Below are 15160 nucleotides of genomic sequence, written 5' to 3' on the forward strand. Positions count from 1 at the left end.
TTTCTATAAGGAGGGCTGAGAGTAGATTGGAAGCTCTTTTTCCCATGGGCCTTCAAGTACTAATGGCTTTATATTAACAGGCATGCCCAACCTATGTATACCCCTACAAGATTATGCTTCTCCCATGTGTGAAAAACATAGAGATACTTTGCATGCATTAATTCAATTCTACATATTAAATTATTAAAAAGAATATTTATTAGGTGGTTATTATATATAAAACACTGTACTAGGCATTGGATAAGAAAACCATTCTTTTATCTCAGGAATATTTTAATCCAATATGGGGATATAATATATACACAAAAAATTATACTTTAAAATTGAGCATAACAAATAAACCTACAATAAATAAGTCCCCTCATTCATAAGAGGCTCTGACTTTGGGCTCAAGCATCCTTGCATTTATCCTGGGGATAGTCTTGCCCCTAAAAAAGAAAGGTAGACACACTTTTACAATATCTGATTTGTTGCCACATCCTAGAAAACAACAATCGGGTATAGCCAATTTTTAGGGTTTCCTCTAGAGGGATTAAGAAAAATGTTTCAGCAAAAAAGAATTCAATGTACAAAGCAGATATTAGTTATAGAACTGCTTTGTCTTTCTTCCATCATAAAAGAAATACTTAAAACACAACTCAAAAGTGCACATTAACACATATGTAAAACATCAAATAACCCATCAGTCTTCCTATACTTTCCCCAAAGTTGGACAGTCTGCACGCTTTTTCCATCTAATATTTGCCTGCTTAAGCAGCTCAAAAGGTCTAGTTCTTCCCACCAGCCTAGGAATAGTTTGGATTTTCTTAGTCTTTTTTGACTCTTGGCCATGGCAGATACTTATTAAATACTTGTTACATTGATTGATTTTGAGAATAGACCAGGTGGAGATGAGGGAACTCATGTGAGATATCCTCTATTAAGAAAAAGGTCTTCTATGATTTGGAGTGTACATGTGGTGAAACACTTTCCTGGAAATGATAGATCTGAGTAAACAAGGATATTTAAATCTTCTTGACACCCCTAGAATTAACTCAGAGTTCAGTTCAGAACATTATACTCTACTGAGATAACTTCACTATGTATAACGTATTTGAATCTTCTTTAAAACTTAACAATTTTTGCTAAAATCCAGATTTTATTTTTCTGCATTGTTTGAAACAATATAAAAAGAACAATACATGTTTTGTAAAAAGGAAACACAGGAAACCAGAGGGATGTGAAGACATTTAAACTGGAACCCCAGGTGAGTATTTTTCTTTTGCCCAGAAAGATGAACTGAATATAAAAGGAAAAAAAAAAAAAAAAGGTTATAATCTTCTATCTATTAGATTAAACAATAGGAAAGAAAATTGATTCTTTTTTCCCCATGTCACTCCTCAGCTCAAAAATCCCCAGTGGCTTGCTTCAAGGATAAAATACAAACTCTTCTACTTTATATTACTTTAAAATTTTTTTCAGGTAATTTAAAAAAATTAATCTGCCCTTCCCACTCTGCCCCTATTAAGCAAATTAATTTTTAAAAACTTTTTGTACTATCTGTACTACTTCATGTGCTACAAATAAATTCCCAGTCACCATGTCTTAATATGCATGTTTCTGCATTTTAAGTTTATCATTTCTCTGTTGGTGAGTGGCAGATTTTATCTTTATTAATAATAAGGGCTGACATTTATATAGAGCTTACTATGTGCCAGATACTGTGCAAAGCACTTTACAATCCTCTCATTTGATTAAAAAATACATGCTATTATTATTATTATTATTATTCACATTTTAAAGTCAAGGAAGCCAAGGCAAATTGAGTCAAAGTAACTTGACACAGTCACACAGCTAGCATCTGAGGTCATATATGAACTCAGATTTTCCTGAGCTCTATCATTCTCTCTAGCTGCTTCTTTATTCTTTCAAATTCATACTTTATCCCTTCATTGATCAGAGTTCTAAAGTCATTCAAAGATATTTTTTCCATAATGTTATTAACATCCTAAAAATTGTTCCAATTCTGCTTATTTCTCTCTGTATCAGTTGATAAAGGTCCTCCCAGTTTCTTCTGGAATTGTCCATTTCATCATTTCTTAAGACATAATACTATTCTATTACATTCATCATATACCACAATTTGTTTAGCTACTCCCCAGAAGTATGTTCTGTGAGTTTCTAATTTATGGGTATCACAAAAAGAAGAGTAGAAACATTTTTATAAATATTTATTTTTGGTTTCTTTTGGGTATAGGCCTAATAGTGGTCTGAATGGGTCAAAAATAATTTTTATTTTGATGATTTTCTGGGCCTAGTTTCAAGTTGTTTTCCAAAATGGTGCAGCAACATGCTTATTTTCCCACAGTCCTACCAATATTTGTCAGTTTCCTCTTCTTTCATCTTTGCCATAATGAAAAGTTGCTTCAATTGTATTTTCTAATCAATAATAATTTAAAGAATATTTTCATATAATTGTTGATAGCTCCTTTTTTCTTCCTTTGAAAACTTCCTGTTCATACTCTTTGACATTGATTTATTGTGGAATAGATCTTTAAATTTAAATAAACTATTTATCTACCTTAGAAATGAAACTTTTAGGAAAAGGACCCACATGTGTGAAAATGTTTGCAGCAGCCCTTTTTGGTAAGGAACTGGAAACTGAGTGGATTCTCATAAGTTGAGTAATGACTGAATAAGTTATGGTACATGAATGTTATGGAATATTATTGTTCTATAAGAAGTGACCAACAGGAGGATTTCAGAAAGGCCTGGAGAGACTTACATGAACTGATGCTAAGTGAAATGAGCAGGACCAGGAGATCATTGTACATGTCAATAGCAAAATTATATGATGATGAACATGGCTCTTTTCAACAATGTGATGATTCCAACTAGTTTCAATGATCTTGTGATGAAAAGAGCCATCTGCACCCAGAGAGAGGACTGTGGGAACTATGAGTGGATCACAATATAGCATTTTCATTATTTTTGTTGCTGTTTCCTTTCGTTTTCTTTCTCATTTTTTCTTTTTGATCTGATTTTTATTGTACAGTGTGATAAATGTAGAAATATGTATAGAAGAATTATACATGTTTAATTTAAATTGGATAACGCTGCCTGGGGGGGGGTAGAAGGGAGAGAGAAAAATTTAGAACAAAAGGTTTTGCAAAAGTGAATATTGAAAACTATCTTTTGCATGTATTTTGAAAATAAAAATCTATTATTTAAAAAAAGAAAAGAAATAAACCTCTATCAGATGAAAGTTGTTACAAAGGTTTTTTTTTTTTCTCAGTTATCTATTTCCCTTCTAATTTTTACTACGTTAAATTGTGCAAAACTTCTTAATGCCACATGATCGAAATTGTTTATTCTCTGTTGGGTGTTATTCTTTATCATTTGTTATTCATGAACTTTTCTACTATCCATAGATCTGAAAGGTAATTTCTTCCTTGCTCCTCTGATTTAAGATGTGACATTTTATATCTAAGCCCTTTGGGTATATTCCAAAAGGATATATTATATCCATTTGAAACTTATCTTGGTATAGGGTTGAGGTGTTTGTGCCTAATTTCTGCCAGATTGCTGTCCAATTTTACTAATAGTTTTTTGTAAATAGTGAGTTCTTCTCTCAGTAAATGAGGTATTTGGGTTTATAAAACATTGCTATTGTTGGTTGCTTCATAAAATATATAGTTCATGAAGGCAAGGACCCTTTTATTTTATTTTTTTTTAATCTTCAGTGCCTAGCACATGCTAATAATGATAACAATTGTTATTATAATTGTTATTAACATTTGTGTATTCCTTTAAGGTTCACAAAGGATTTTAGGTGCTATTGCCTAAATAAATGTTTATTGATCGGTTAATTTTTGTTGCTGCTTTAGCTTACTTTTCATAGATTTATGCATGGGGAGATATTTGCTAATTGTGCAATACAGCTATCACATCAAGTAATTGTTTTAAAAATAAACTCCTTCCTTCTCTATTGTGCATAATTTATATCCATAAGTACAACAATATTTCAAAAGATATGAGATTTCATTACCCTCTGATGATGCAGATTTCAACCTCTCTGGACCTTAAGAGATAATATTCAATAAGTTTTTGTAGTAAAAAAAAAAAAAAGAAAAGAAAAGAAAAGAAAGAAATGCATCACCTGATGGCCACAAGGTGATGAACTTCTTGGACTTCAACTAAGTTGATCATCAGATGATAAATTCATAAACTATTGCTGAATCAATTTTTAAAGACTTTTAAACTCTGAAGAATCTTCAGCAACTTGAACTTTATGGCAAAGTCAGTTAATAAGCATTTATTAAGTGCATACTATGTGCCAGTCACTGTGCTAAGCACTGAGGATATACAAAGGGGGAAGAGACAGTCCCTGCTTAGACTATGGGTACCTACCATGGTATTTCTTTTTTGTCTTAGGCTTTCAGGGGCAACATGGAACAGCCAATAATGCATGAGACTTTATACCCAGGAAAAGGGATTAGTGTTCTGCCTCAGACCCTTATTAGTTGTGTAACCCTGGGTAAGTCACTCTGTGACTCACTTTTCTCATCTGTAAAATGAGACAGTTGGACCTGATGGCCTTTAAGGTTCCTTTCAACTCAGAGTCTATGATACATTTTTTTTAACATATTAAAAGAATAAAATCACTATCACATTCTTTGCTTAATGTGCTTTGAGGGGGGGAAAGCCTCTTAATTAATTAGTAACATTAATTAATAACAATTAATAAATTAGCCTGCTACAAAGAAGTAAAGAAATAAAATTTAATAATTTGGCTTTGCTATTGGTGATAAAGTTTAAAAAAAATCCCAAATTAACATTTTATTTTTATTGCATCTCTGACTTTTAAGCAGTAACCCATCTCATCAATCAAAGGTCACAGAGATTTAAAGGAGTCACTACCCAAACTACAATAAACATTTACTTAAATAATTACTATATACAAATTTAAACTATGATTTTCTTCTGTATTCTAGCATGCAGCTAATATGACTCATAAACATTATTTTTAAGGTTTACTACAAATACAGAACAATTTGGTTACTTTGCTGGTATAATTTTTTTTCTTTTTCTTCCAGTATTTGCTATTATGAATTTTCCTTTAAAAAAAAGTTCTGCCTCATCAGCCTCAGAATTTTATTTTAAATAGCTCTTCCTATTTATTAGACTATTGAATATTTTAGTAGAACAAATGGTAGTAATCTCATAGTTCTACCCAGGAGTAGTAGTTTACGTGTATATGAATTTATATTGTAATTTATTGAAAAATTGGAAAAATAAAGAGACAAATAGGTTGATACGTGTGCCTTCTGCACTATAGAGTGCTCTCTTTACCTACTGATCCCAACCAATGTATTCCTTAGTAGATAATATTAGAGAACTGACTCAGGTAAATGAAGGTTAAATGACTTGCCCAAGATCATACCACTAGTCAGTGTCAGGGGAGGGATTTAAATTGAGATCTTAAACAACTCAAAGTGCAAGTCTCTATGTTGCTATTCAAGACTATATCAACATTTTAATTCAGAGCACTGGGGGCATCCAACATGAACTTCCTCAGTACCCTCTTCTCCATTGTCCTTTCTCTCCTTTCTTAGGGTTAATAGACTTTCAGAGCTAATCTATACCTAGACTTTATTGAATCAATCATCCAGTCATTCTTGATTATTTCTTGAGTATATTCAATCTGTCCCACAGGGTATTGAATTGGACTTGGCCAGTTGGACAACACAGATTTCTTTTTTTTTCTTTCTTTCTTTCCTTCCTTCCTTCCTTTCTTCCTTCCTTCCTTCCTCCCTCCCTCCCTCCCTTCCTTCCTTCCTTCCTTTCTTCCTTCCTTCCTTCCTTCCTTCCTTCCTTCCTTCCTTCCTTCCTTCCTTCCTTCCTTCCTTCCTTCCCTTCCTTCCTTCCTTCCTTCCCTTCCTTCCTTCCTTTTCTTCCCTTCCTTCCTTCCTTCCTTTCTTCCTTTCTTCCCTTCCTTCCTTTCTTCTTCCCTTCCTTCCTTCCTTCCTTCCCTTCCTTCCTTCCTTTTCTTCCCTTCCTTCCTTCCTTCCTTCCTTCCTTCCTTCCTTCCTTCCTTCCTTCCTTCCTTCCTTCCTTCCTTCCTTCCTTCCTTCCTTCCTTCCTTCCTTCCTTCCTTCCTTCCTTCCTTCCTTCCTTCCTTCCTTCCTTCCTTTTCTTTCCTCTGCCCACATAGGGTAAACTTTTATCATTAAAACCTCACTAAATATCTTGGGGTTTAGGAGCTACATTTCTTTCTTAAGGATTATGCCTTAAACTCAAATCCTTCTGGATCTCCTAGATTGGCCAATAACAGGTCCCAGACCAAGCCCCACTTGGTCATTGTTTGGGCTCTGATTGGCTTAGAATGAATATAAATAGTACTTGTTTCTGTTTTGGCCCCAAACCCTAAAAGTCTTTTTCTATCAGATTGGATTTTTTTTTCTTTTTTTTTTTTTTTTTTTTTTGACTAGATATAAGGCCATTCTAAGGCCATTCTAAGGCCATTCTCTGCCTCTTTCTTTACTAATCTTAATCCTTGCTGATTAGATGTTCCTCAGTCAAACAGATTAAAGACCTTAGCTTTAAAAAGAGTGAGATTGATGACTATGCACAGCCTCCCTCACTTAACTTCAATTCACTTTCACGTCATGGCATCTGCTTCCTGATGTCATGAGTCCTCTTCTTAGATTGTTGCTGTTTGTCCTTCCTTCTTGAAGAGGACCATGACATCAGGGAGGGGATATCATGACATTCGAGTGTATTGGATCTAAGTGAAGGAGGCTGGCAGAGTCACCAGTCTCACTTTCCTCTTCTGATAATGAAAGACAAACAACAGTTTCTTCAATCTCTTCCTTTCTGATGGCTCCTGAAGATATGCTTGCAAATATTTTCAAGTCTAAAAAGGTCTTCCCTGTACCTTTCTATATAATCCAGTGACTGTTCCATCTCCTTCTTCTTCATTGTTAAGCTTCTTGAAAAAGTTACCTAGATCCAATTCGTAGACTTCCCCATATACTTTCATTAATATCTTGAAATTAAACTTAGTCCCCTTCCATTCTCTGCTATTTCTCTCTCAAGGATTGTCAGTGAACTTTTAGGTGACAAATCCAATGACCTTTTTTCAGTATTCAGCGTCTTTGATCTAACTTCATCTTTTGATACTGACCACTCCTTTCTGTTAGATATTTTTTCTTTCTTTGTCTTCAGAGAAATATTCCGGAGATCTAGGGCTTAAATCCTGCTTCTGATACTTGACGTCTCTGTGACTATGGCCCCTTGAATTCTTTGAATATGTTTCATTTGTAAAATGAGATTATTATTACCTGTACAATGGTACCTACCTCACAGGGTTAATGTGAGGTTTAAATAGTGCTTTGTGAAACTTAAAGTGATATATAAAATTGTATTGTAATTATATACTCAACCTATATTGCCTCTGTAATTTCTTCTTCACTTTCTTCTTGGCATTCACTCTCTTCAGATTAAATGGGTATTTCCCAAGTACCTGTCTTTGGCCCTCTTTCCCTATAGTCTCACTTGATTTTAGCTATCTCTTTTCTGCATAAAATTGCAGAAGCTATCTCTTTAACCCTTCCTTCTCTTTTGAACTTAATTCATGAGTATTTATTAAATACATATTGTTTATTAAGCACAGTGCCTTGTGCTGAGAATAAAAAAATAAAGAATAAAACATCTCCACTTGAGTTTCCCACAGATACTTTAACCTCAATAGGTCTAAAGCTGAGGTCATTTCCTTCTTTCTATACCTGCTCCTCCCCCTTGATTTCATTATTTCTTTCTATTATGCTACCCTTCACTTGGTCTTTTATATATTCATAAAGATTATCTTTTATTCTATTTTATCCTTCTTATTCAATCTATTACGATAGTTACAATAATAATAGCTAACATTTATATAGCTCTTACTATGTTAAGGACTTTATAATTATCTCATTTGATCCTCACAACAACCTTGCAAGGTAGGTGGTTTTTGGTTTTTTTTTTTTTTTTGTTTGTTTGTTTTATTTTTCCCCACAATTGAGCAAATTGAGGTAAAAAGAAGTTAAAGGTTTGCCCAGCATCATACAACTGGTATTTGAGGTCACATTTGAACTCAGGTCTTTTAACTCTAAACTGTATGCTTTAGCCACTGTACCACTTAGCTGTTGATTCTATCTCCTTCTGAAAAATAAAGACTCAGTGGCCCCTTCTCACTCTAATTCTACGACCCTGTAATCCAGTTTTGATGACAGAACTACTTGGTCTGTCTTCTAAATGGTGATAAACTATTTCCTCTTGGCTTATTTAGTGATGACAAAAACCAAACCAAACCTTTGAATTGACTGCTGAGCCAGAATTGAGTGTGCATCCAAAAGACTTGAACCTTTCTCTATTTATTTCTCTCTCTCCCTTCTTCCTTTTTTCTCTCCCTCATTATCTCTGCCTGTCTCTGTATCCCTCTCTCTGTCTCTATCTCTGTCTCTTCTCTCTCCTCTCTGTCTCTTCTCTCTCTCTCCTTTTTTCTCTTTCCCTCTCTTCCTTTCCCTCTCCCCCTGCCCCCATCTCTCCTCTCTCTTTTTCCTCTATTTCTGTCTCTCTGTCTTTGTCTCTCTCTCTCTCTCTCTCTCTCTCTCTCTCTCTCTCTCTCTCTCTCTCTCTCTCTCTCTCTGTCTCTCTGTTTCTCTCTCTCTGTTTCTCTGTCTCTCTCTCTGTGTGTCTCTCTGTCTGTCTCTGTCTGTCTCTCTCTCTCTGTCTCTCTCTCTGTTTCTCTCTCTGTATTTCTCTCTCTCTCTGTATTTCTCTCTCTCTCTCTCTCTCTCTCTCTCTCTCTCTCTCTCTCTCTCTCTCTCTCTCTCTCTCTCTCTCTCTCTCTCTCTCTCTCTCTCCCCCTCTCTTTCTCTCTGCTTCTCTTTCTTTCCCTATCTGTCTTCTCTGGTGACTTTAGAGGAAAGATAAATGCTACAAGTCTACAGGTGAAGACTCAGGTAGTAGTAGCTGAATGAAGTGTCAGGGCAGTCTTATCTCCTCAGCCACTCACCATATAGACCTAAATGCATAATGCTGATGTCTTTCTGTATTTGTTGTGTATATTCTTTCTTTATCTTAGATGAATGAATGTTGATGATGAAATAGAAATGATTACAACCTTGTGAGCTTCTTAACTTTAAAGGAGTCACCAGAGGTATAGCATCTGGAATCCTTAACTAAGATCCCTGGTAATCAGTGCAGCCCAGCCCAGAGAGGAGCCCGCTGGGATAATTGACCTGTTTCATCTAGCCCAGCAATAATCAGCTCAGGAGCTGAGAAACCACATCCTGCAAACTGGGAAGCCACTCATTCATCAGCTTTGCCACACCCAGAAATTTACTCGGGAGTCATGATTTTAAGTTTGAACTCACTCTTCCCAGGAACTGAGATGGCAAGGGAGAAGAGGCTCCAGATTTAAGGCTTTGTACTTTTATTCTTGCTACATTTTCTCAATAACTATTCTTTGTGAAAGCAAATTGATATTCATTAGTTAGTTGATATTGAAGAAAGATCAACTGGTCAAAATGATAGTGAGGCAATAGTCACTGGTCAGATGATAATGAGAGAAATATTAATTCACGATGATAGGGAGGTAGAGAATACTAGATGGATCCTTGTGAGCCATAAAATCAGGCAGAAAAAACTCTCTCCACTTCGCTTAATGCTCTAAGGCAGGGAGGGGGAACCCTTTTTTCTGCCAGGAGCCATCTGGATATTTAAAACATCATTTCCTGGCTGTACAAAATTATCAACTTATAGAACTCAAGCAGCAAGAATTTGTTGTATCTAGCTTTCAGCTCATCAGTACCTGAAGTTGCCATAGGAAATGATTTCATGGGTCTGAAACTGCCTAGGGTCTGCTCCCCATCTCTGCTCTAGGGTTACTCATAGAAAGAGGTAACACTAATTAAGATTGCTTTAGGGACCCTACATACTAGCTAGATTTGAGAGAGTGAACCCAAAGCCCTAATGTGCTACATAATAATGAACAAAATCGCCTTTTATTGGCAATTCTTCGTCTGTATACTCAGCCTGGCATCCACAAAAAGTTTTTACTTGCTTAAATTTACATAAACAGTTAAAGGGCCGAGCCAGCCTTAAAGCCCAGGTCCTTTTTACTCTATCTCCTAGTTGAGGGTTCTTTCTTCTACACCATTATTATTCTATTTTTTTGCCACACCCCCCCCCAAACATAATCTCCTCCCCTCCCTATCTAATTCCTATATCATGCCCTACCACCTCAGTCTATATGTACTAATTTCCTTCTCAAAGCATGATAAACATATAGCAGGCATTCAATCAATGTATGAATTTAACCATATATTAGCAAATTTAGAAATTTACAAGCATGTCAAACAATGGAAATGGTTGGAAAGTCTCTAAGAAAATTTTTTCTTCCTTTAGGGTCAAATTTTACAACCAGTACTTAAGAGAAAGAGAGAAAGGAAGTGGTCTGGTTTATGTATCATTTTAATTAGAGTCTAGGATGGTTTATCCTGCCTAACTACCAGAAGATAGTGAGATGATTTTAGTCCCTCTTAAAAAGAAGTAGAATGGCCTTTCATCTCATCTTACTACATTAAAATGCTCCCTCTCAGTTTTTAAAGGCATGAACAGACAATTATGTCACAAGGGCAAGGAATTGTACAGAGTTTAGTGTTGTAATCAAGCAAAACTCACAACAAAGTTAATATAACTCATATCATTATCTAGATAATCATTTTGCTGCTTTATAATTAAGCATTAATGATCATAATTAACTTTGCTTTTACACAGGCAAATACATTTATTATTTCTTTCTTTGCTCATTCTGTACCATCTGAAAAGGATTTTCCATGGAATTGTCTCTTTGTACTCTGACATTTATCTTCCAGGATGTCCCAGCAACAGGAATATTTTAGTCCCATTCCCAGCTCACGGTCTAAGGCTGAGACATTTCTACTCTTCCTCATGCCTCCTCTATGTTCTTTTTAGTCTCCCAGAAATTTAGCTCATCTTGACCAGCATTTCAGTTGCTTCCTGCTCTTTAACCCAAATGAATCTTGGGTAGCCCCTGGTAGTCAGAGTCAAAGTGTTTGAGAACTATCTTGGAAACAGCAGCTTTGAAATGATTAGCTTAATCTCAAAGGACTAGGGCAAGTACTGACCATGGTCCTTTACATAATTTAATATCAAACTTTTGATGTCAGCCCTGAAGGTATTTTTGTTATGTTATTTTTGTTTTATTGTCATTAATCTCTTTCCTTCTTAAAAAAAAAGTAAGTTTCTTGAGGGCAAGAACAATCTCCACTCTCCCCCCTAACGCCCACCCCATCCGGGCTCTTGGGATCCCAGATTGCTTGAGCAATGTTTTGTACATAGTAATCCTTAATGTGTGTTAAATTGTTTTTTTGAATGATGAGACCTAAACTAGCTATGGAGTGAGGCTTAACATGTTAATACCTTGCTAATTGATAACAAGAATTAAAACTGAATTCTCCTTGAAGTGTGAGTGACATCAATTTGGACTTTGATCTGTTGATCAAAACTGGGGAATAGAACTCCAGGGACTCAGAAAGCCTAAAGCAAGGGACAATGGGGACCACCAATGCAGGGGCTCAAAAGAAGAGTCTTCCTTTGGTAGCTATTTCACAACTTTGACCAAGGACCACTGTTCAGCCTTGTACCTTCAACTATGCAGAAACAAATAAAAACCAGGTGGGAGGCATTTCATGAAATTTACAGGGGACACTATTTAAAACACACTGAATTGTTCTTGTGTTTCAGTCCCTGTTAAATTCTCTAGAGAGGATAGCAGTTTTCTCCCTGCAAGACTGGTCCCTCAGAAATTTATTATTACTTATATTCCCGTAATGCTTAGGTTTAGTGAACTAAGGACACGGGATAAGATAGTGCTATTATTCTGTATGCCCACTGTAGGAACTTAAATTCTACTGTGTATTGATATTTTAATGATTATAATAAAGTGCTCAGGTGCAGCATTCCTTGTAGTTCATTTATAAAGGTATGAGCAAATAAACACAGTTTGACTTTTGCTATTTAACCCAGATCCCTGTAGTCCAATACTTCCTCTGTATACATACATATGAACTGCTTGGCTTCAGTGGGAGTCAAGACTCACATCTAAGGGCCAAATTTGGCTCTTTGAATTCCAGCAACAGAAAAGAAGTGGGGTGGTGGAATGATGGGGTGGGCTGTGGGTATAAATCTTCTATTCAGGGCTGAGTTGCTGGGGTCTGTAATCTACATGAGAATTCCACCTATCTCCACTCAGTCCTCTCACAACCTGAAGGTACTTCATCGTAGCCCTCCTCCACAGAAGTTGAAACCATATTGTTGTAAGTTCCACATCTGAAGAAGCAGATGATTTGGCAAACACCTTCCCACAGATATTTTTAAGATGCTTCTCTCCTTCTTTATGAGCAAACTTTTCTTTCCAACTGTTCTTCTCTTTTTTTGTCAGTGTGCCAACCTGGTCTCCAGTATTGTTCTGCTCAGATAGCTGTAAGGAAAATGAAAGAGATGGGGAGAGGAAACGGTCCTGGAAAGGGAAGGCAGGATCAGATGGCAGGCAAGCCTGAGGAGGCTGCTTGGGGAGGGAGATAGGCTTAGAAAACAGGGAAGAAAATGGTGGAGTGAAAGATAAAGCTAGAACATTAAGGATAAGGGATTAGAGAGATAAGGAGTTCAAGGGAGAAAAAGAACACACACACACACACACATACACACACACACACACACGCACACACACAAAGAAAAACAAGAATGAAAAGGATATAGGTGACTAGAGTAAGATACTAACAAAGAAAGAACCTGTACTGTTATTTTATTTTGTAAAAATGGCATTATAGGATCTTGGGGGCTTTTGTGATTATTTTGTTACACAGTATCTTGGATACTTTTTTTTTGATTGATACACATTTGGGCACTGCTACAAAATGTTGATCTTTAGTTAAGTCCTATTCCAGATCAAAATTTTTATTGATCTTGTCTGCTTTAATGATATGATTTGGAGGAGTAATACTATGGAATACAGAATCAATTTGCTTTGCTATGATTAGTGAAGATATTTAAAAGAACTCTTTAAGGTACTTATCACTTGAGCCTTAGAGGAAACATGAAGAAATGGAGAGAAAGTTAGTCCCCAAAAACAGGAAGACAGATTCAAGTCCCACTTCTGACAAATAATGGCTCTGTGCCAATCTAGGCAAGTCATTAAATTTTTCTCTATATAGGTGAAATGATTTTTCTCATGAGGCGTTCCCTAAACCAAAAAAAAATCACTGATCCAGTTCATTAATTTATATATAAAATATACACACCCTTGCTCACAACCCTTAGCCTTAAGGTGGGTAGCTATCATTCAAATCCACAATGACCTATTTCAGGGGTTCTTAACTTTTATGTCATAAACCTCTTTAGTAGCCTGAAGAAGTTTATAGCTCCTTTTCAGACTGATATTTTTAAAAAAATTTATAATTGAACAAAATGCCAAATTTCAGTTAAAGGTTAGTGAACATAAAGTTTTTTTTTTTCTCTCCAAGTTTATGGATTCCTTAAAATCTCTCCACATTAACCTTGGGGCACATGTACCCCAGGTTTATAACCAGTCCTCTAATTGAAATCCATTTTCTGAATAATACAGCTAAGGCAGATAATTGTTTCATCCAAAATTTACACAAATACAGTAAGAGGCATTTTCCCTTAATATAAAATAAGTTCTCTATCAAAAAATAGTTCAAAATTAACCTATTTTTTTTCTTCCCCCCTCCCTACTTTTACTTATTTGACTATAAGGAGTAAAAAGATTATGGAGCTGGCTAAGGGGACACTGTAAATGGGATGTTGTGAAGTAAAAGTGATTCAGAGCAAGTTACTTGCTTCTCGGAGTTTCGCAGAATGGGGATAATAACACTGCACTACCTGTCACAAAGGATTATTATAAAACAAGAGCTTTGTCAACATTAAAAGTACTATAGAAGTGTGGCCTATTATTATAATGTTAGAGATTGAATTCCTGTTCAGATATGGCTTGGGCTAGATGACAACTCAAATCCCTTCCATCTCTAAGATTTTGTGATTCTAAGATAAAATTAATAATTAAAAACTGTAAATATTTGAATGGTTAGTTATCAGTGTCAGGAAGAAAAAAAAAATTACTGGCACTTCTCACTGAAGAAGTTAGAGAAGAGAAGGGTGAAGGGGAAATATATCAATTTATTTTTCCCTCACCATAAGCCCCTAGAAGCCCTTTTCACTACTGAAGATCACAATATATGCTTGCCTAACCATCCTTCCTGGTAAACTTAAAACCTTTCTGGTAACTCCATTTCCCATCATCTGTTCAACTTAGCTTTCTTCTCTACACATCTGAATGATAGCTACCCACCTTAAGGCTAAGGGTTGTGAGCAAGTGTGTGTGTATTTTATATATAAATTAATGAACTGGATCAGTGATTTTTTTGGTTTAGGGAACTCCTCATCTTTTCCCCTATATAGAGATGTGTCTTCCCATCCCCCATATTCCTGCTAGGGAAAATTGATCCCTTGAAATCTCTTAGCCAAGAAGAATGACTCAAGTGGAATGGTGTATACCTTCTTAATTCACCCTCAGTTGTCTATCCTTTCTGATTGAAGGATTTAAGGATAGACCACTAAATACTACTCAGTGCCTTTCTGTACAGGGACCCACAATCTTCTTCATTTATTCTTCATCAGCAAATCTGCTTGTCTATGAGCTAACTATGCCTGGTACTCCCTGGTGCCCCTTAACCCTTTTAATCTTCCTTTGTGTAATGTTTTCCCACATGATATTGTAAGCACCTTGAGAGCAGGAGATATCTTTCTTATTTGTATCTATAGCACTTAGCATGTTCCTAGTACATAGTAGTCACTTAATAAATATTTATTGAATTTTAATCCTGTATGATTCTTGTCCATGTTCTCCAACAAATGTTGACATGCAGGTCTACTTAATATGCCAGAGGCTTTCCTCACTTTTTCTGGACATTCGGAGTGTACTAATGGAGCACTCAGTGTGCATTTTTAGCTTATTACTTTGCCATTGATCAACCCATCTTTTTTTAAAATCATTTATTTCCTTATTGACCCTCCTTATCCCTCTTTTTCTTTG

This window comes from Sminthopsis crassicaudata, chromosome 3, assembly GCF_048593235.1.
Source record: "Sminthopsis crassicaudata isolate SCR6 chromosome 3, ASM4859323v1, whole genome shotgun sequence".
In the NCBI taxonomy this organism is placed as follows: Eukaryota; Metazoa; Chordata; class Mammalia; order Dasyuromorphia; family Dasyuridae; genus Sminthopsis; species Sminthopsis crassicaudata.